At 48.7% G+C, this 23,089-nt stretch overlaps 1 protein-coding gene across 1 annotated transcript in view; it reads right to left on the bottom strand.

Annotated features, from left to right (window-relative positions):
* The window catches only part of BOC (BOC cell adhesion associated, oncogene regulated), a 93,830-nt gene extending 71,126 nt beyond the window's left edge, over positions 1-22,704 (bottom strand). Inside the window, exon 1 of the mRNA XM_075334871.1 lies at positions 22,330-22,704. The gene's annotated coding sequence lies outside the window, so the exon portion shown is untranslated. The remainder of the gene's footprint in view (positions 1-22,329) is intronic.
* Between the last annotated feature and the right edge of the window lie 385 nt (positions 22,705-23,089).

Below are 23,089 nucleotides of genomic sequence, written 5' to 3' on the forward strand. Positions count from 1 at the left end.
GACATCACTGAGAACACCTCCTATCCATCACCAGAGATCAGCAGTGACATCACTGAGAACACCTCCTATCCATCACCAGAGATCAGCAGTGACATCACTGAGAACGCCTCCTATCCATCACCAGAGATCAGCAGTGACATCACTGAGAACATCTCCTATCCATCACCAGAGATCAGCGGTGACATCACTGAGAACACCTCCTATCCATCACCAGAGATCAGCGGTGACATCACTGAGAACACCTCCTATCCATCACCAGAGATCAGCAGTGACATCACTGAGAACACCTCCTATCCATCACCAGAGATCAGCAGTGACATCACTGAGAACACCTCCTATCCATCACCAGAGATCAGCAGTGACATCACTGAGAACGCCTCCTATCCATCACCAGAGATCAGCAGTGACATCACTGAGAACATCTCCTATCCATCACCAGAGATCAGCGGTGACATCACTGAGAACACCTCCTATCCATCACCAGAGATCAGCGGTGACATCACTGAGAACACCTCCTATCCATCACCAGAGATCAGCAGAGACATCACTGAGAACACCTCCTATCCATCACCAGAGATCAGCGGTGACATCACTGAGAACACCTCCTATCCATCACCAGAGATCAGCAGTGACATCACTGAGAACACCTCCTATCCATCACCAGAGATCAGAGGAGTCCTGAGATGGTGGTAACAGGCAGATATTAGTTGTTTACAGTCATGTCCTCTCCCCCACCAGTCTCACCAATCTGTCCCACACAACTATCTAATCCTCTCCTGTGTGATACCGTCTGCTGAGCTGTGTATCTAATCCCATCCTGTGTGATACCGTCTGTTGAGTATCCAGTGTGCGGGGAGCTGGGTACGGAGGGGTTACTGACAGAACTCTGCAGGTTTCGGGTCGCTCTGCGCCCACATTGTGGAAGAACTTTCTGACTCATAACATAAATAAGACAAAGTAGGAAACCCGAGAGCAGGAGGGGTGTGGGGGGGGGGGGAACCCGGTTATCAAAACTCCCGGGGGTCTGGGGTTACCACAGAGGTGCCAGCCCTGTGCCCGGGCAATGCCAGCGGCCTCACCCGCCCATTTCCCACTACTTCAGGTTTTATACTCTAGTCACATCCAAAGCTGCAGCAGAGCGGAGACTGAGCGGTGGAGCAGCGTGCAGCTCTGGCAAAAATGAAGAGACCACCGCACAGTTGTATAACAATCTTCTTCTCATATGTCTGGCTTCCACCTCATTCTACTTAATGTGCCTCCGATTAGGTGATCACCTGAACCAAATCTTATTTAACGGGGGAAAGTATAAGAAACGCTGCTGTGGTCTTCACACTCCTCCTGCAATAGGACACGCTGGAGGCAAAACAAGTGCTAGTAATATCCCAAAAAGTCATAGCAATGATGAAAAAGGAGTAGAAAAGCAAAGTCTTGAGTGAGGAATGAAGGGCTGAATTCTGGCTTTACTAGCAGAGGGATACAGTGAGCGTCATGTCGCCTCCATCCTTAAATTTCTAAGACGGCAGTCCATTACAACAAGATGAAGCAGCAGACATTGGGGACCACAAAGCATAGACCGGCAGAGGGCGAAAGCGACTCTCCACTGACTGGGATGACCGTCATCTTATTCCAATGTCACTCAGCAACTGCAGGATGACGACATCAAGTGACCTACAAGGAATGGCAAATGGCAGCCGGGGTGAAGTGCATGGCAAGAACAGCTCGTAACAGGCTCCAAGAGGCAGGGCTCAAGTCATGTAAAGCTAGAAAAAAGCCTTTCATCAATGAGAAACAAAGAAGAGCCAGGCTGAAGTTTGCCACAGACCATGAGGATTGGACCATAGAGGACTGGAGTCAGGTAATCTTCTCTGATGAGTCTGATTTTCAGCTTTACCCAACACCTGGTCATCTAATGGTTAGCTGGAGACCTGGAGAGGCGACAAGGCACAGTGTCCTGCAGCCACTGTGAAATTTGGTGGAGGATCGGTGATGATCTGGGGAGGCTTCAGCAAGGCTGGAATTGGGCAGATTAAACTTTGTGGAGGACTTTTGACTCAAGCCGCATACAAGGTTATCCTGGAAAAACAGTTGCTTCCTTCTGCTCAGGCAATGTACCCCAACTCTGAAGACTGTTTTTTTCCACCAGGACAATGCACCATGCCACACAGCTAGGTCAATCAATGTGTGGATGAAGGACGACCACATCAAAACCCTGTCATGGCCAGCCCAATCTCCAGACCTGAACCCCTTTGAAAACCTCTGGAATGTAATCAAGAGGAAGATGGATAGTCACAAGCCATCAAACAAAGAAGAACTGCTTATATTTCTGCACCAGGAGTGGCATAAGGTCCCCCAAAAGCCGTGTGAAGACTGGAGGAAAGCGGCGAAGACGCATGAAAGCCGGGATTAAACATCATGGTTATTGCACAAAATATTGATTTCTGAATCCTCCTGAGGTAAAACATTATTATATTGTTGTGTGAAAATGATTATGGACTTGTTTTCTTTGCATTATTTGAGGTGAAAGCGCTGCGCATTCTGCGCATTCTGTGCATTCTGTGCATTCTGTGCCTTCTGTGCATTCTGTGCATTGTTCTGTTATTATCACCATTTCTCATTTTCAGAAAATAAATACAACATGCATTGCTTGGAGATTCGGAGACATCGTCAGTAGATTATAGAATAAAAGAACAATTCACATTTTACTCAAAAATATAAAGAGAAAAATCAGAAAAACTGACAATTGTGCAGCGGTCTCTTCATTTTTGCCAAAGCTGCCCATATTGCGGTCCTGCAGATGGGGCCCAAACCTGCGGGAGATGGGACAGAGCCCGGACCGCAGCTTTGGACGTGATTTGAGTATAAGATCTGATATAAGATAAAGTCCCCTCCATCCCGTGCGCACGTCCTCGAGCCTCCTCCGGCCCGTGTGCACGTCCTCGAGCCTCCTCCGGTCCGTGCGCACATCCCCGAGCCTCCTCCGGCCCGTGCGCACGTCCCAGAGCCTCCTCCGGCCCGTGCGCACGTCCCAGAGCCTCCTCCGGCCCGTGCGCACGTCCCAGAGCCTCCTCCGGCCCGTGCACACGTCCCAGAGCCTCCTCCGGCCCGTGCGCACGTCCCAGAGCCTCCTCCGGCCCGTGCGCACGTCCCCCAGCCTCCTCCGGCCCGTGCGCACGTCCCCCAGCCTCCTCCGTCTTGTGCGCACGTCCCCCAGCCTCCTCCGTCTTGTGCGCACGTCCCAGAGCCTCCTCCGTCTTGTGTGCACGTCCCAGAGCCTCCTCCGTCCTGTGTGCACCTTTCTGAGCCTCCTCCGTCTTGTGTGCACGTCCCAGAGCCTCCTCCTTCTTGTGTGCATGTCCCAGAGCCTCCTCCGTCTTGTGCGCACGTCCCAGGGCCTCCTCCGTCTTGTGTGCACGTCCCAGAGCCTCCTCCGTCCTGTGTGCACCTTTCTGAGCCTCCTCCGTCTTGTGTGCACGTCCCAGAGCCTCCTCCTTCTTGTGTGCATGTCCCAGAGCCTCCTCCGTCTTGTGCGCACGTCCCAGGGCCTCCTCCGTCTTGTGTGCACGTCCCAGAGCCTCCTCCGTCTTGTGTGCACGTCCCAGAGCCTCCTCCGTCTTGTGTGCACGTCCCAGAGCCTCCTCCGTCTTGTGTGCACGTCCCAGAGCCTCCTCCGTCTTGTGTGCACGTCCCAGAGCCTCCTCCGTCTTGTGTGCACGTCCCAGAGCTTCCTCCGTCCTGTGTGCACCTCTCCGAGCCTCCTCTGTCCTGTGTGCATGACCCCGAGCCTGCTTCGTCTTGTGTGCACGTCCCGAGCCTCCTCTGTCCTGTGTGCACGTCCCCGAGCCTCCTCCGTCCTGTGTGCACGTCCCCGAGCCTCCTCTGTCCTGTGTGCACGACCCCGAGCCTGCTTCGTCTTGTGTGCACGTCCCCGAGCCTCCTCTGTCCTGTGTGCACGTCCCCGAGCCTCCTCTGTCCTGTGTGCACCTCTCTGGGTCAATATATCGACATTATCAAAGTCTCCTCCGGTGTTTGTGACTTATCTCAGGAAGAGAATGAAGAATTGATCCTCGTTCTCCTCCCGACATCCTGAACGGTCGATAGGACGACCCCAAGTGACACCAGAACATTAATGTATCAGAGCTCTGATGCCACCGAGGACACCACAGGGCGGCACACAACAAGCCACCCAGCGCCATCATCAACAGCGGCTACGACCAGGTGTCTGAGGAGTTTATAGATTGTAACTAGTGATGGGGGAATAGTAACTATTTGTGTTCGGATTATTCGTAACGAATCACAAACTACTAATCCGGGATTCATCGCAAATAACGAACCTAATGGAAGTCAATGAGGAACCCGAGCATTTTTCTGTTCTGACAAGTACTGGAATAGTCCTCGGTTTACGGTAAACTTTATCCGAACACAAATAGTTACTATTCACTCATCTCTAATTGTAAGCTCTTGTGCACAGAACAGCTGCGAGAAAACAACTGAGCAGCCACAGGCCCGGCAGAAACTGTTATATAGTGACCAAGGAATACAGCCATACTGTGCCATATAGTGTCAGCGTACAGTGCCCAAACACCACTATACAGTGCTCATATAATACTGCCAGAGAGGGCGCAAATAACACCACCAATATAATACTGTCATACAGTGCTCATATAATACCCTCATGCAGTGCTCATATATTGCCCAATAACATTGCTCATATAATAGTGCCATACAGTGCCCATATAATACTGCCATACAGTGCTCATATAATAAAGCCATACAGTGCTCATATAATACCGCCATTCAGTGCTCGTATTACCCCGCCATACAGAGTTCATATAATACCCTCATATGGTGCTCATATATTGCCCATTAGTAGTGCTCATATAATACCGCCATACAGCGCTCATAATACCGTCATACAGTGCTCATATAATAATACCATAATTCAGTGCTCGTATAACACCGCCATACAGTGCTCGTATAAAACCGCCATACAGTGCTCATATAATACCGCCATACAGTGCTCATTTAATACCGCCATACAGTGCTCATAAAATACCACCATACAGTGCTCATACAATACCGCCATACACTGCTCATACAATACCGCCATACACTGCTCATATAATACCGCCATACAGCTGCTGAATAATTTTGCCTTAGAATATGTAATGTAAACCAGCAATAAAGGATTTCAGATTACATCCCGTTACCTCCAATATAAGGTCACTGTGTGAAGAGATAAGAAACAAATGTATTTAGATTAAAACATTTGATAAATAATCCCCGAGTATAAGGTATTAAAAAGCCGCCTAATATCCGCTCCATACATTGGATGGACTAGAACAATTCTATGGACTCATGCCGGTGATATCACCAGAACAGGAGAACCTCGCACTGACGGCGTCAGATTTCTCCGACCGTCAATATTTCACCACGTGAAACAGCAAATCAAACAAAACTGAATGTGTCGCCCCATCTGCCAGTGTCCGGGGGACGAGGACCTCAAACCGGCATCGACTGCAAGCGTCATCCCTACTGGTCAGTGAGAAGTGTCCTCTGGGAACCGAGCCCTGACCGGGAAGACCCTGGCACGCCGCTCCACATCAGACCCTAATAAACAAACACCCTATAGCTGCCCCAAGTGCTGCCCAATGCGTTTCTTCCACTCAGAATCTTCAGGAAATAAAAAAAAATGCAGAAGATGAGATAGGACTATTGAAGGAAAATCCCGGAGATGGATATCGCGGTCAGCACACAGATCAGATCAATGAGGGTTTATATACCTGATCAAGGAAGAGCGCCAATCCTGAGGTGTCCTCCTTCACAAGAATATGGTATCTGGGCATCCGTAACGCATACCGGGGGGAGGGATGCACACTGGGTATATGGTGAGAATGCACGCCGGGTATCTACTGGGGACACGCACACTATGTGAGGGGGAACGGACGTCGGCTATGTGGGGGGAGAAACGGACGTCGGCTATGTGGGGGGAGAAACGGACGTCGGCTATGTGGGGGGAGAAACGGACGTCGGCTATGTGGGGGGAGAAACGGACGTCGGCTATGTGGGGGGAGAAACGGACGTCGGCTATGTGGGGCGAGAAACGGACGTCGGCTATGTGGGGTGAGAAACGGACGTCGGCTATGTGGGGGGAGAAACGGACGTCGGCTATGTGGGGGGAGAAACGCACGTCGGGTATGTGGGGGGAGAAACGCACGTCGGGTATGTAGGGGGAGAAACGCACGTCGGGTATGTGGGGGGAGAAACGCATGTCAAGTATGTTGGGACGTGTCAGTATTAGTCAAGGATGCTCCCTAAGTGTCATACCACCAGATGTAATGTTAAAAAGCATCCAGTCTCGGTAGAAGACTCGTATGTGTTTTGCTGACGCTTTTAATCTCACAACATGAAGGCCATAAAATCACACAACGTAATAAAGACACAGAGAGACAGTTCTCTACCAAAATGGTCTCAAAAAGAGGAACAGACCAAGCCCCATTATACTCGGCCTCATGAGCACCTGTCACGGTCACATCCATTCCTACATGGCCATAGCAGGGTGAAGCGCGTTGGGAGGCAATATTGGGGTGAAGGATCCAGCTCGTCTCCTTTTGAAGGCTCAACCGATCTTAGTCTCCGCTCCTAATTGGCTTTTCAACTTTCCCCAAGCCCTTGATGACATCTGTTTCGCCCCTGTTACGTGTTTCGCCATCAAGGTCTCTCTTCTGTTCGGTATCCCCAGTGTGGTCACTGATTCTCCGTCTGAATTCCCTGCAGGTGTGTTCTACATTCTTGAGTCAGTCTATGCGGGTAGCTTTGTATATTATACCCGGTCACCAACCATTGATGGTCAGTGACCTCCTCATATTCCTCTTCTGGCACATCAATCCTTACTGGGCAGTAGACGCGGGCAGGACACATCCCCCGCACCTACGGCAGATCCTGATATTAGATCTCAGCCAGGCGCTCTCCCTCGGCATGGAGAAATGAATGTGGACCAGTCTGTCCCTTGGAGACCTCCTTTTTGAAGCTTCTTCTTGGTAGATGGCTAAGTGTGTCTGTCATGTAATCAATAAGATGGGCCAACGTCCTTCCAGAATGGATCATACTGTCACACAGAGGTTTTTACAATCTTCGCTGTCATGGCGGCGTTGGGATCTGTTCAGACTCCTGATTCTGACGCTACGCCTGAACTTCTCTGGTGTTTGTAAACAGCGCAGGCAGACTCGGGCGTTGACCAACAGATTGGCAGTTCATAGGCAGGCTAGCAAGAGTTAATCTCTGCTAGTCTGCTTGTTAGTCTCCTTTGATCACATGTTGTTGGGGAGCCAATCACATCTGCTCTCCTCCTATATATGCTGGCTGGACACTTCCATTAGTGCCAGCTATAGTTTATAGCTGGTCTGGTGAGGTGTTGTGATCCAGACTAAACAGTGGTTGTAGTACTTGTTGTGGAGTTAACCCTTGTTTTCTTTTTGATGTTACCTTCCTGCTCTTGCTTTTCTCCTGAGTCTCTCATTGTTGGTTCCTGTGTGTTTGCAGTGTCAGTGTTTTGGTTTTCACCTGTCTGTCTTTATCTCTGTTTCCATCTCTCCTGGTGGGAGGGAGGAATCAGATCAGGTCTGGTCAGGAGCTTAGCCAGGCACGGGACTCCGGCATCTCCACCATTAGGGGTAACCCTGAGGTTAGGGATAGCCTAGGGACACCTAGAGCACAGAAGTCCCTCTTCCTTTCTTTCCTACAGTCACATTGTGACTCTTACTTCTTGTGATCCATTGGCGTAAGCGGTGATGACCTGAATATCATCCTCTTTTATGGGCTGAGGAGTATTGACAAGAAAATGTCCTGTCCCTAGATCGAGCTTCCTTGAATGGCCTCCTCAAGACGTTCCTGGTATATCCTCTTTGTTCAAATCCCTCCCTAGGATCATCCGCTTGTTTCTTGAGCATCGCCTCATCGTACCCCTAGGCACTGGCCTTTGGGGTCCCCCCTTTTTATGGGTGCAGGATCTTTACCTTCCCATCTGAGGAGACCATTAGACATCTGTGTTTATAGGAAAGCGACATCTACTAAGGAGCCTTCCAGAAAGGGAAGACACGTAGGTAGTCCGATGGGGGTGGTGGAGTCTGTCCTTGGAGGGAGTCTCCTTAGAGACCTGTGTGTAAGAATGTCCCCCAATACCCCCAACAGGTGGCAGCGCACATCATCAGTGTTTCCGGCCTATTAATGGTTGTGTTCAGTGCTTCGGCCTCTCCGATCATTGCCCACGAGCAGCAACAGCGGAGAAACGAGCTCGGTATCAGCTGATCATCTATGTGGGCAAATAAACCAGTGATTGTCAGCAGCGCTTCACTCATGTACGGAGACAAGTAATGATGACTGTGGAGATAAACCAGTGTCTATATTTGCTAAATTGTCAAACGAACATCTGTGTAAAGAGTCACATCCGAAAAACATCCGAGTAATACCGCCATACAGTAATAAAATAATACCACCATACAACAATCGATTAATACTGCCATACAATGTGAGCAGCCATTCCATGCAAATTACTGCAATAACACCGCCATACTACAAATTAATAACACCGCCATACTACAAATGAATAATACCGCCATACTACAAATGAATAACACCGCCATACTACAAATGAATAACACCGCCATACTACAAATGAATAACACCGCCATACTACAAATGAATAACACCGCCATACTACAAATGAATAACACTGCCATACTACAAATGAATAACACTGCCATACTACAAATGAATAACACTGCCATACTACAAATAATACCGCCATACTACAAATGAATAATACTGCCATACTACAAATGAATAACACTACCATACTACAAATGAATAACACTGCCATACTACAAATGAATAACACTGCCATACTACAAATAATACCTCCATACTACAAATGAATAATACTGCCATGCTACAAATGAATAATACTGCCATGCTACAAATGAATAATACTACCATACTACAAAAAAATAATACCACCATACTACAAAAGAATAATACCACATGTAAATAGTGGTTCCTGAATTAACGGTTTTCAAATAATATTCCCCTATAGAGGCCAAATTCTAGGTTTCCTCTTCTTTCAATTCTAATATTTTTCACCTTATGGTTTTCATATAACATACAGAGCCCATATATGTCTGCTATACAGTACCCAAGTAACAGCGCCATATATTAGCCACATAATGCACACAAAGTACTTTACTACCCCAGAAAGTTACCAAATATTTCTCCTATACTCTGCCCACATAATATCATACACTAATCACATAATGCCATACAATCCCTACACAATGTCACAATACAGTGACTAAATAATGTCGCCATGTAGTGCCTACATAAAGTTCAAATGTACTACTGAAACGCTAGCCAAATAATACTGCCATACAGTGCTGAATTACCGTATATACCACCATACAGTGCCCAAATAACAGAACCATAACTTAGCCACACAATGCCCCCATGAAGGGCTAAATGCTGCTATGTAGTGCCCAAATAATGCACCAATATCATGCCTAATTAATACCACCACATGGTACCAAATAATACTCCTGGATACTGTCCAAATAATAGTACCAGGCACGAGCCACATAATGCTCTCATACCCTGCCCAAATACCAGCACCATACAATGGGCCCATAACGCCCCCATACAGCCATAAATACCACCGCCATACAGTGCCCAGGTTACAGCAGCAGGCCCAGTCCCGGATTGTGAGGCTATTTGTGCTGGATTGCACATTAATACAGAATGGCTTCTTTCTCTTGGAGCCGGATTATCAGATTCCGGATTATCAGATTCCAGATTATCAGATTCCAGATTACAGGACTGTTCCGGAGGCCTGCGAGTGTCCAGGGCGGAGGACGGCCGCGCGGCTCCATGTCTTCCTCCATTTCCCCTCGGAGTCTGGAGGGTTTGGCTCTCGAGCGGTCTGGGGTTTGGGGTCTGAGGTTTCAGGTGACCGGGGATGGGATTAATGACCTCAGGTCGTGTTTTCTTAAGGTTTGTGGCATCTCAGGCTGTAAACCCCAGATCTGTCACCAGAGGCGGGCGGAGGAGCGCGGGGGCGAGGAATGTGGGCTCTTCTATTCCGGACATTTATAGGGCGTCCTATTGTGGGCTCGTTACAGCGATATTATATAAGCCACTTCTGGGCGACACATTAGAACCTGCCGCCGCAGACAATGGCGGCCTTTATACCGCGCTCGCACCGGCTTCTAATTAACCGCAGCTGGAGGCCGCAGTAAATGACTCCATACCATTATTAACATGGAGCACAATGAAACCTACAGGAAACCCAATAATGCCGCCTGATGTGAGCGCCAGGGGCGCAATAAAACCGCCCCCTCCCTCCAATCCGTAAATTATTGGAATAACTTTGTACAGAGGTAACGGCACATAAAAGAGAAAAATCATAAAAATCACACCTGAAAAACACTGAGATCAACAGCCCTGCGGAGGAAAAGAGGCACGAATTCTGCCGAGCGACCAACGACCGGCGGAGGAAAAGAGGCACGAATTCTGCCGAGCGACCAACGACCGGCGGAGGAAAAGAGGCACGAATTCTGCCGAGCGACCAACGACCGGCGGAGGAAAAGAGGCACGAATTCTGCCGAGCGACCAACGACCGGCGGAGGAAAAGAGGCACGAATTCTGACGAGCGAGCAACGACCGGCAGAGGAAAAAAGGCACGAATTCTGACGAGCGAGCAACGACCGGCGGAGGAAAAGAGGCACGAATTCTGCCGAGCGACCAACGACCGGCGGAGGAAAAAAGGCACGAATTCTGCCGTGCGACCAACGACCGGCAGAGGAAAAGAGGCACGAATTCTGCCGAGCGACCAACGACCGGCGGAGGAAAAGAGGCACAAATTCTGCCGAGCGACCAACGACCGGCAGAGGAAAAGAGGCACGAATTCTGCCGAGCGACCAACGACCGGCGGAGGAAAAGAGGCACAAATTCTGCCGAGCGACCAACGACTGGCGGAGGAAAAGAGGCACGAATTCTGCCGAGCGACCAACGACTGGCGGAGGAAAAGAGGCACGAATTCTGCTGAGCGACCAACGACCGGCGGAGGAAAAGAGGCACAAATTCTGCCGAGCAACCAACGACCGGCGGAGGAAAAGAGGCACGAATTCTGCCGAGCGACCAACGACCGGCGGAGGAAAAGAGGCACGAATTCTGCCGAGCGACCAACGACCGGCGGAGGAAAAGAGGCACAAATTCTGCCGAGCGACCAACGACCCGCGGAGGAAAAGAGGCACGAATTCTGCCGAGCGACCAACGACCCGCGGAGGAAAAGAGGCACGAATTCTGCCGAGCGACCAACGACCCGCGGAGGAAAAGAGGCACGAATTCTGCCGAGCGACCAACGACCGGCGGAGGAAAAGAGGCACGAATTCTGCCGAGCGACCAACGACCGGCGGAGGAAAAGAGGCACGAATTCTGCCGAGCGACCAACGACCGGCGGAGGAAAAGAGGCACAAATTCTGCCGAGCGACCAACGACCGGCGGAGGAAAAAAGGCACGAATTCTGCCGAGCGACCAACGACCGGCGGAGGAAAAGAGGCACGAATTCTGCCGAGCGACCAACGACCGGCGGAGGAAAAAAGGCACGAATTCTGCCGTGCGACCAACGACCGGCAGAGGAAAAGAGGCACGAATTCTGCCGAGCGACCAACGACTGGCGGAGGAAAAGAGGCACAAATTCTGCCGAGCGACCAACGACTGGCGGAGGAAAAGAGGCACAAATTCTGCCGAGCGACCAACGACTGGCGGAGGAAAAGAGACACGAATTCTGCTGAGCGACCAACGACCGGCGGAGGAAAAGAGGCACAAATTCTGCCGAGCAACCAACGACCGGCGGAGGAAAAGAGGCACGAATTCTGCCGAGCGACCAACGACCGGCGGAGGAAAAGAGGCACGAATTCTGCCGAGCGACCAACGACCGGCGGAGGAAAAGAGGCACGAATTCTGCCGAGTGACCAACGACCGGCGGAGGAAAAGAGACACGAATTCTGCAGAGCGACCAACGACCGGTGGAGGAAAAAAGGCACGAAATCTGCCGAGCGACCCAGAGGTGATCAAGTGGTAAAAATATGGATAGTACGCACAGGCGCGGCGCCTGTATACGGTATGCACAGACGCAGCACCTACATACAATACGCACAGGCGCGGCGCCTACATACAATACGCACAGGCGCAGCGCCTACATATGGTACGCACAGGGGCAGCGCCTACATACGGTACGCACAGGCGCAGCGCCTACATACGGTACGCACAGGCGCAGCGCCTACATACGGTACGCACAGGCGCAGCACCTACATACGGTACGCAAAGGCGCAGCGCCTACATACGGTACGCACAGGCGCAGCGCCTACATACGGTACGCACAGGCTCAGCGCCTACATACGGTACGCACAGGCGCAGCGCCTACATATGGTACGCACACAGCGGCTGCATACAGTATACACACACGGCGGGTACATATGGTACACACAGGCACAGCAGCTACATACGGTATATACACACACACATGGCATTTACATACGGTATACACATGGCGCCTACATATCGTATGCACACGCAGAGCGCCTACATACAGTATACACCCCCCATCTATATGTAGTTATAGACGGTTTGTGTGTATATACTATATATTATACACACATATGCACAGTCATGGCCAAAAGTGTTGGCACCCTTGAAATGGTTTCAGAAAATAAAGTATTTCCCCCATAAATGATTGCAATTACACGTTTTGTCACATACATATTTTAAAACGACAAATTGCACAAAATTTCACACAAACCCCGAAAATTGGTCGGTCAATATCGTTGGCACCTTTCCACTATTGTGGGTAAACAACTTTGTCTCAAGCATATGATGCTCCTGTGGAAAGTAACAGGTGTGGGCAATATGAAAATCACTCCTGAAACCAGGTAAAAAGGGGAGCAGTTGCCTCCATCTTTGCATTGTGTGTCTGTGTGCGCGCCGCACTAAGCATGGAGAACAGAAGGAGGAGAAGACTGTCTGAGGACTGGATAACCAAAATTGTGGAAAAATATCAACAATCTCAAGGTTACAAGTCCATCTCCAGAGATCTTGATGTTCCTTTGTCCACAGTACGCTACATGATCTAGAAGTTTACAACCCATGGCACTGTAGATAATCTCCCTGGACGTGGACGGCAGAGAAAACATTAATGAAAGGTTGTAACACAGGATAGTCCGGATGGTGGATAAGCCCCAATCAAGGTCCAGAGAAATTCCAGCAGTCCTGCAGCTCAGGGGGCATCAGTGTCAGCGAGAACTATCCATGCACATCTGAGTAAAATTAAATGCTATTGAGGAGACCCAGGAGGACCCCACTGCTGATACAGAGATAGAAAAGAGCCAAAATGTATGTGAGTAACCAAGATCTTTCTGGGAAAGCGTCTTGTGGACAGATGAGACCAAGAGAAGAGCTTTTTGGTAAAACGCATCATTCTATTGTTCACCGAAAATACAATTTAAACAAAGTAAAGAGCACAGCACCTACAGTCACACATGGTGGAGGTCTGATATGTTTCGGTTGTTTCGTTGCCTCTGGCACTGGGTGCTGTGACTTTGTGCAAGGAACCATGATATCTGAAGATCACCAAAGGATTCTGGGTGGCAATGTAGAGCCCAGTGTCAGAAAGCCGGGTATAGTCCTAGGTCATGGGTCTCCAGCAGGACAATGACCCCAAACACTTCAAGAAGCCCCAGAAATGGATGGAAACAAAGCGCTGGAGAGATCTGAAGAGAAAGCAATGAGTCCAGATCTAAACCCCATTCACACCTGTGGAGAGATCTGAAAATTGGGAGAAGAGGTTTATAAAGAAGAGTCTGAGATTCCAGGTGAGAGGAGGAAGAAGCTTGTGGACGGGGATAGGAGGCGACTGATGGAAGGGATTTATTCTGGATCCACTGCAGAAGTAACTGGGGCCTCACTTATGAGAATTACCTCACAGTAAGATTGTTCTAGTTGCCTATAGCAACCAGAGTGCAGCTTTCGCCATTGAAGCTACTGAGGTAAAGTGAAAGCTGAGCTCTGATTGGTTGCTAAGGACAGTAGAACAGTCTGAGGGTGAGGCCGTTTTCATCACTGTGATCCTTCCGGCCATTTTCTGTTTTTATCTGTAGATTCATCTATTAGATCTCTGATCGGTGTGAGGAGATTACTGGGGGCATAAAACTAAGGCGGGCTTTGCACACTGCGACATCGCAGGTGCGATGTCGGTGGGGTCAAATTGAAAATGACGCACTTCCGGCATCGCATGCGACATCGCAGTGTGTAAAGCCTAGATGATACGATTAACGAGCGCAAAAGCGTCGTTATCGTATCATCGGTGCAGCGTCGGCGTAATCCATGATTACGCTGACGCGACGGTCCGATGTTGTTCCTCGCTCCTGCGGCAGCGCACATCGCTGTGTGTGAAGCCGCAGGAGCGAGGAACGTCTCCTACCGGCCTCACTGCGGCTTCCGTAGGATATGCGGAAGGAAGGAGGTGGGCAGGATGTTTACATCCCACTCATCTCCGCCCCTCCGCTCCGATTGGCCGCCTGCCGTGTGACGTCACAGTGACGCCGCACGACCCGCCCCCTTAACAAGGAGGCGGGTCGCCGGCCACAGGGACGTCGCACGGCAGGTGAGTGTGTGTGTGAAGCTGGCGTAGCGATAATTTTCGCTACGCCAGCTATCACCACATATCGCTGCTGCGACGGGGGCGGGCACTATCGCACTCGGCATCGCAGCATCGGGCTGCGATGTCGCAGTGTGCAAAGCCCGCCTAAGGGCGGGTTTTTTCTTCCCGCCATTATTACGACAAATCACCAAACAACCAAGAACCTCGGGGGCAAATAACACACCGGAGAATAGCTCCACCCCCTCATTGGTATGCAAGACCAATGGCACAGGCAGTGGTGATTGGTCAGTTTTTAGAAGGTAGGCGGAGCTATCTCCAGAGCGCGGTTCTGCCCCTGCTGATCCGTGAATGATGGCGGATCCGCGGGATGTGATATAACGCCGGGGCCACGTCACAGCTCCCCCCACAATCTAACAAGGGCCCCGTCTGACAGAGGCTCCTTAATGGAAGTGACCCCCATATACACACGAGTGCACATATATATAAGACGCTCCGCTCTGCTATATCTCACCCCCAAAATATTTCCATACGAACGAGAAAGCAGCGAGTGAGGAGTGATCGGGGTGTGAGCGGCGCAGGCTGCCGGCACACGCAGAGTTAATCACGCCCCTGTCCTCGTTTGACTTCTGGCTGAAATCATCTCATAAATTCTAATCCAGACGAGGTGGAAACTTCATCATGAGCAGTAATGGAGCCACCTGAGCGCGTACCAGACCCTGCTGTAGATTGCAAGCTCCTGGGTCCAGAACCCTCCGATTATACAGCGCTACAGTATATTACATCTACACAAACTGGCGTGTAGATCATCAGACGCCCCTGATCTCCAGCTACAGAGAAAAGACTGCCCCGACTGATGGCGCCACTCGTCTCCGGATTGTCACCCGAGCATGGTAGTGCCCACTCATCACTAGTTACCAGTACTGAGCACCCGAGCATGGTAGTGCCCGCTCATCACTAGTTACCAGTACTGAGCACCCGAGCATGGTAGTGCCCGCTCATCACTAGTTACCAGTACTGAGCACCTGAGCATGGTAGTGCCCGCTCATCACTAGTTACCAGTACTGATCACCCGAGCATGGTAGTGCCCGCTCATCACTAGTTACCAGTACTGAGCACCCGAGCATGGTAGTGCCCGCTCATCACTAGTTACCAGTACTGAGCACCCGAGCATGGTAGTGCTCGCTCATCACTAGTTACCAGTACTGAGCACCCGAGCATGGTAGTGCCCACTCATCACTAGATACCAGTACTGAGCCCCTGAGCATGGTAGTGCCCGCTCATCACTAGTTACCAGTACTGAGCACCCGAGCATGGTAGTGCCCGCTCATCACTAGTTACCAGTACTGAGCACCCGAGCATGGTAGTGCCCACTCATCACTAGTTACCAGTACTGAGCACCCGAGCATGGTAGTGCCCGCTCATCACTAGTTACCAGTACTGAGCACCTGAGCATGGTAGTGCCCGCTCATCACTAGTTACCAGTACTGATCACCCGAGCATGGTAGTGCTCGCTCATCACTAGTTACCAGTACTGAGCACCCGAGCATGGTAGTGCCCACTCATCACTAGATACCAGTACTGAGCCCCTGAGCATGGTAGTGCCCGCTCATCACTAGTTACCAGTACTGAGCACCCGAGCATGGTAGTGCCCGCTCATCACTAGTTACCAGTACTGAGCACCCGAGCATGGTAGTGCCCACTCATCACTAGTTACCAGTACTGAGCACCCGAGCATGGTAGTGCCCGCTCATCACTAGTTACCAGTACTGAGCACCCGAGCATGGTAGTGCCCGCTCATCACTAGTTACCAGTACTGAGCACTCGAGCATGGTAGTGCCCGCTCATCACTAGTTACCAGTACTGAGCCCCCGAGCATGGTAGTGCCCGCTCATCACTAGTTACCAGTACTGAGCCCCCGAGCATGGTAGTGCCCGCTCATCACTAGTTACCAGTACTGAGCACCCGAGCATGGTAGTGCCCGCTCATCACTAGTTACCAGTACTGAGCACCCGAGCATGGTAGTGCTCGCTCATCACTAGTTACCAGTACTGAGCACCTGAGCATGGTAGTGCCCGCTCATCACTAGTTACGAGTACTGAGCACCTGAGCATGGTAGTGCTCGCTCATCACTAGTTACCAGTACTGAGCACCTGAGCATGGTAGTGCCCACTCATCACTAGTTACCAGTACTGAGCACCTGAGCATGGTAGTGCCCGCTCATCACTAGTTACCAGTACTGAGCACCTGAGCATGGTAGTGCCCGCTCATCACTAGTTACCAGTACTGAGCACCTGAGCATGGTAGTGCCCGCTCATCACTAGTTACCAGTACTGAGCACTCGAGCATGGTAGTGCCCGCTCATCACTAGTTACCAGTACTGAGCACCTGAGCATGGTAGTGCCCGCTCATCACTAGTTACCAGTACTGAGCCCCCGAGCATGGTAGTGCCCGCTCATCACTAGTTACCAGTACTGAGCACCTGAGCATGGTAGTGCCCGCTCATCACTAGTTACCAGTACTGAGCCCCCGAGCATGGTAGTGCCCGCTCATCACTAGTTACGAGTACTGAGTACCTGAGCATGGTAGTGCCCGCTCATCACTAGTTACCAGTACTGAGCCCCCGAGCATGGTAGTGCCCGCTCATCACTAGTTACCAGTACTGAGCACCCGAGCATGGTAGTGTCCGCTCATCACTAGTTACCAGTACTGAGCCCCCGAGCATGGTAGTGTCCGCTCATCACTAGTTACCAGTACTGAGCACCTGAGCATGGTAGTGCCCGCTCATCACTAGTTACCAGTACTGAGCACCTGAGCATGGTAGTGCCCGCTCATCACTAGTTACCAGTACTGAGCCCCCGAGCATGGTAGTGCCCGCTCATCACTAGTTACGAGTACTGAGTACCTGAGCATGGTAGTGCCCGCTCATCACTAGTTACCAGTACTGAGCCCCCGAGCATGGTAGTGCCCGCTCATCACTAGTTACGAGTACTGAGTACCTGAGCATGGTAGTGCCCGCTCATCACTATTAGTAAGTATTAAAGGGGCATATCAAACCTGTAAGGATATGCCCTTTTACAGTCGTGGCTAGATCTAAGAAGTATTACATTTTTTGTGGAAAATATCTCAGTTGCATAACCTGTATACAAGTGCACCCACTTAAAGGGGTTGTCCACTACTTGACAATTCCTCCTTCAATGTTAAAAATCAACTTATGTGCCGGTGTCATTCCATAGATGTCAATGTTGTGTCCCCTGGCAGTCATGTAACATTCTTATGTCCGTGACCACTGCAGCCTATTGTGACCACTGCAGCCAATCACTGGTTGCTGATCACCTGTGGCTTTCTTGTGACCACCGGGAGACACAGCAACAACATTGATACAATGGCACCGCAGGTCCAGAAGGTGCGTCAGCATTTGAGAAGGGGTAGGCTACTAGTAAACATCCCCTTTAATAAGGGGACGCTGCATCTTGCCCTGATGGCCCAGAGAGCATGCTGGGAAATGTCAGGGACAATCTGCACACACTTGTGGCTGCCCCCCCTTGTGTTTCTCTGGTCCCCCAATGTCCAGCGGTGGCACAGATGCCCTCATCGCTTTGTGGTGGAGCTTCGAGGGCATTTCCAGGCGGGATCCAAATCTAAGGGAATGTGTAGAGAAAAAATGTATTGGACCCCAGGGCAAATATTAGAGCTGAGACTGATGGAATTAAGTAAGTGACCCCTAAATGAGTTTTACCTGGTTCTGACTGGGGGAGGGGCAGTGACAACCACTATGAGTGGAGTAAAACACAGCAGTTGTCACCTTTTTAGCCCCTCCCCCATTGCAGATTTCGATACATTGTAGCATCGGCTCCAGATATTATTTATCATTCCTGTGACTTATGGGAAATATTCGGCAGTGATTTCACCTGTCACCGCCGCATCTATAATGGGGGAAATTGATCTGCGGCGCTGTCTGGGCAGGTCTGGAGCAGAGATCGCAGGAGGGGGGGTGTAATACTATACAATATATACAGATGTAGCAGAGCTGAGGCCTATTAACCCTTCGAAGAGCAGTAATGTATATTATAGGTGTATATACAGGGAGAGGGGACGTTGCCAAGAAAACTCATTAGCTCCATCTGACAAACTCAGTTCTAGGCACCTGATAGACCTAGCTCTGCTACATCTGTTATGCAGCTATTCACCACCCAACAAACCTAGCTCTGCTCCGTCAGACAAGCTCAGTGCTGCACCATCCAAATAAGCTAGCCATACCACAACTCAATCAACTCTGCCCTCCAGACAAACTCAGCTCATGCAAGCAACAGAACTCTGCGACAAACCTAGCTCTGCTCCGTCAGACAAGCTCAGTATGGCACCATCCAAATAAACTAACCATACCACAACTCAATCAACTCTGCCCTCCAGACAAACTCAGCTCATGCAAGCAACAGAACTCTGCGACAAACCTAGCTCTGCTCCGTCAGACAAGCTCAGTGCTGCACCATCCAAGTAAACTAACCATACCACAACTCAATCAACTCTGCCCTCCAGACAAACTCAGCTCATGCAAGCAACAGAACTCTGCGACAAACCTAGCTCTGCTCCGTCAGACAAGCTCAGTATGGCACCATCCAAATAAACTAACCATACCACAACTCAATCAACTCTGCCCTCCAGACAAACTCAGCTCATGCAAGCAACAGAACTCTGCGACAAACCTAGCTCTGCTCCGTCAGACATGCTCAGTATGGCACCATCCAAATAAACTAACCATACCACAACTCAATCAACTCTGCCCTCCAGACAAACTCAGCTCTTCCTAATACAAACAGAACTCTGCAACAAACCTTGCTCTGCTACATCAGACCAGCTCAATATTGCACAAGCCAAAAAACCTAGTTCTGTCACAGCTTATAATCAATCATGCCCTTTAGAACAACTCAGCTCTACCCAATACAGACAACAGGACTCTGCGACAAACCTAGCTCTGCTCCATCAGTAAAGCTCACTACTATACCATTAGAAATAACCTAGCTTTGCCACAACTTGTAATCAACTTTGCACTTCAGACAAACTCAGCTCTGCCCAATATAGACAACCGAACTCTGCGATAAACCTAACTCTGCTCCATCAAATAAGCTCAGTACTGCACCATCCAGATAACCCAGCTCTACCACAACTTGCAATAACTTTGCCCTTTAGAACAACTCAGCTCTACCCAATACAAAAGCATAGCTCTGCGACAAACCTAGCTCTGCTTTGCTTTATAATCAGCAGTGACTCTTCATGCAATCTTAGTATTGTCCCATATGATATCCATTAGACAAACTCAGCTCTGCTCATCCGGCCTCACTCAGCTCCGCTTCACAGAGAAACTCCACTCTTGAGGCCCCTGTCACCACTCCTGACCCCACTAATGACACTTAAGAATGTGTGTGTTATCTTCTTCATATCTGGACACTAGGGATCTGCCACCAGTGGTCACTGCAGCTTCTGGGACTTGTAGTTCACCAATAGTTAACATTATTTTAAAGATACTTTTAATACAAACTTTAACTGCGCAATTTTCTTAGATCACACAAATATTATCTGGAAGAACTTCATAAACGGCGCAGCTGCAAAAATACACGACAATGAGAAATCAGAGAGAGGTTACCCCCAACCCAATTACTATAGGCCCAAGACCCCAAAAATCAGTGCAGAATACAAGGAATTCTGAGGATCCCACAACAAAAATCCAACACAAACATTGTACATAACACAGCAAAAAAAAAAAATACTACAATGTATGACCAGAACAGGGCACGATGTGACATCCACAAAATATAAAAAATAAACCAAAAAGTTCTGAAAAATCCACTAAATAACTAATTTTTAAAAATCCAGATTATGCAGAAATAATCCACGTCCCATTAATAGGGAAATGTTAAAATAAATTATTATTACTACTTATAGAGCACCATTGATTCCATGGTGCTGTACATGAGAAGGGGATACACACAGAACATATACAAGTTACAATAGACAGACTGGTACAGAGGGAAGAGGGCCCAAATTATATTAAAAACATCACATACGATGACTCCAGATCTAAAAATAAATCTATAAATAAAGGAATAAAGAATATTTTATATGAAATGTCACAAACAACCGTATGAAAACTTTAAAAAGTCAAAATCTCATGTTTTATTTTATGAAATTGTAACAAGTTACTCAAAACAACAAAAAATACCTAAAATATTTACCATTTAATTTAAAAAAATATATATTTTCCAGCAATTTTGATACATTTTACAACTTTTTGATAACTTTTACAATTTTCCTTGTCATGCAGCACACTTCCTATAAACCGTAGTGTATCAATGTAGCAGAAATTTAGTAAAAATATTTACATTTGTAACTGTTCCCTCATGATTCCAGCTATATTGATACATTCTACAACTTTTTGATAACTTTTACAGCTTTCCATGTCACAGCACACTTCCTATATCAATGTAGCAGAAATTTAATAAAATATATTTCCATTTGTAACTCTTCCATTCCTTACTTTTTACAACTCTTTTATAACTTTTCCAACTTTCCATGCCGCACAACACACTTCTTATATACAGTAGTGTATCAAGGTAGCAAAAAGTGACTATTTGTAACTATTCCATCATTTTCCAGCTATTTTGATACATTTTACAACTTTCCATAAACCATAATATAGCAGAAATTTAGTAAATATGTTTACATTTGTAACTATTTCATCGTGTATCCAGCTATAGTGATACATTTTAAAACTTTTTGTTACATTTTACAACCTTCTATGTAATGTATCTTGCAGTGGATCACCGAGAGACTGATGGATAAGATTATTTCTGACATTTCCATGGAAGAGAATGATGAAATTGAAACAATAAAAATAAATAAAAAATAATCAAAATAGAAAAATAAATAGAATAAAATAGTAAACAAAGTAGAAATAAATAAAAAAAAGTTTTCTCTAATTGAATTATATATATCTATTATCTATCTATATCTCTATCTATTATCTATCTCTCTATCTATATCTCTATCTATATCTCTATCTCTCTATCTATCTATATTTCTATCTATCTATATTTCTATCTATATCTCTATCTATCTATCTATATCTCTATATATCTATCTATATCTCTATATATCTATATTTCTATCTATATCTCTATATATCTATCTATATCTCTATATATCTATATATCTATCTATATCTCTATATATCTATATTTCTATCTATATCTCTATCTATATAAACAGGAGGATATTAGGAGGATTGTCGCCAGAACAGAGCGTCCCATAACAATACAGGCTTCAGCACCCCCACCCCCTTTCCCAGAGGACCCCAGAAAGTCACGGAGCTACATAGGGAGCCTCAGACAATCTTAAGATACTTTGTTTCCTTATTTTCTTATCCCATCTTCCGGATCCCACATTAGGGGTTGTCCCGGGACCCCGGATCAGCCAACTAGGCCCGGCCCGGGGAACCTCAGGGGCTCAGCTCCCCCCAGACCCCAATACAGTGGGATAAACACGCAGGAATCCCCGGAATCACCAGAGGCCTTCATGAGTTTTGTCTTCCAAGACGGAAAATGTTTCCCTGAAGAAGAAAAGTTTGCACTCACCGGGAGGAGACGGGAGCAGAAGAGTCCACAATGCAGAGGTCCGTCCCTCCTATGGGTACATGGAGAGATTTGGGCTTTTGCAGGTTTAAAGGGCCTCCTGGAGTGGGGTCTGCAGCTCCTTGGGGCAGGGAAATTTCTAGGAAGTGAGCATGTTCTGGGCTTCTCTGTGGATGGGATCTCGCCTCTTTTTGGATGACTGGCTCCTAAAACAATCCCCTTCTTTAGCAGGATAGGAGCCTCCCCTCAGAGCAGGGGGAGAGGGGGAAGGGCAGAGGCTTGTACCAAAACACACAAGTTCTCCCCTGCATCAGCCCGAGGAGCAGACTCCTGCAGCGGCCGCTTCACTCAGGACCGGAGAATTATGGTTTCTGCAAATTGCACAAGAAGCCACATGAAGGGTCTGAGGTGGAGGGAAAGTGGCGATGCTCTGCAGCCTGTGGCGGTGTCAGGGCAGGGGGGGCTGCAGGACGGACCCTCCCCCCGCAGAGTTTTGTGGGGTAGCTGAAAGACCCTGCAATCCGCCCACTATTCATGAGGGGTCTGTGCAGCTGCTGGGACAAAAACATTACACTCTGCTCATCAGTCACAGCAGCGAGGGCCTGCAATGTATAGGAGAGCAGACTCAGCTCTGCTATGCAGGAAGGAATAGTGCAGACAATGTATAGGAGAGCAGACTCAGCTCTGCTATGCAGGAGGGAATAGTGCAGACAATGTATAGGAGAGCAGACTCAGCTCTGCTGTGCAGGAGGGAATAGTGCAG

Source organism: Anomaloglossus baeobatrachus, chromosome 2, assembly GCF_048569485.1.
Source record: "Anomaloglossus baeobatrachus isolate aAnoBae1 chromosome 2, aAnoBae1.hap1, whole genome shotgun sequence".
Taxonomy (NCBI): domain Eukaryota; kingdom Metazoa; phylum Chordata; class Amphibia; order Anura; family Aromobatidae; genus Anomaloglossus; species Anomaloglossus baeobatrachus.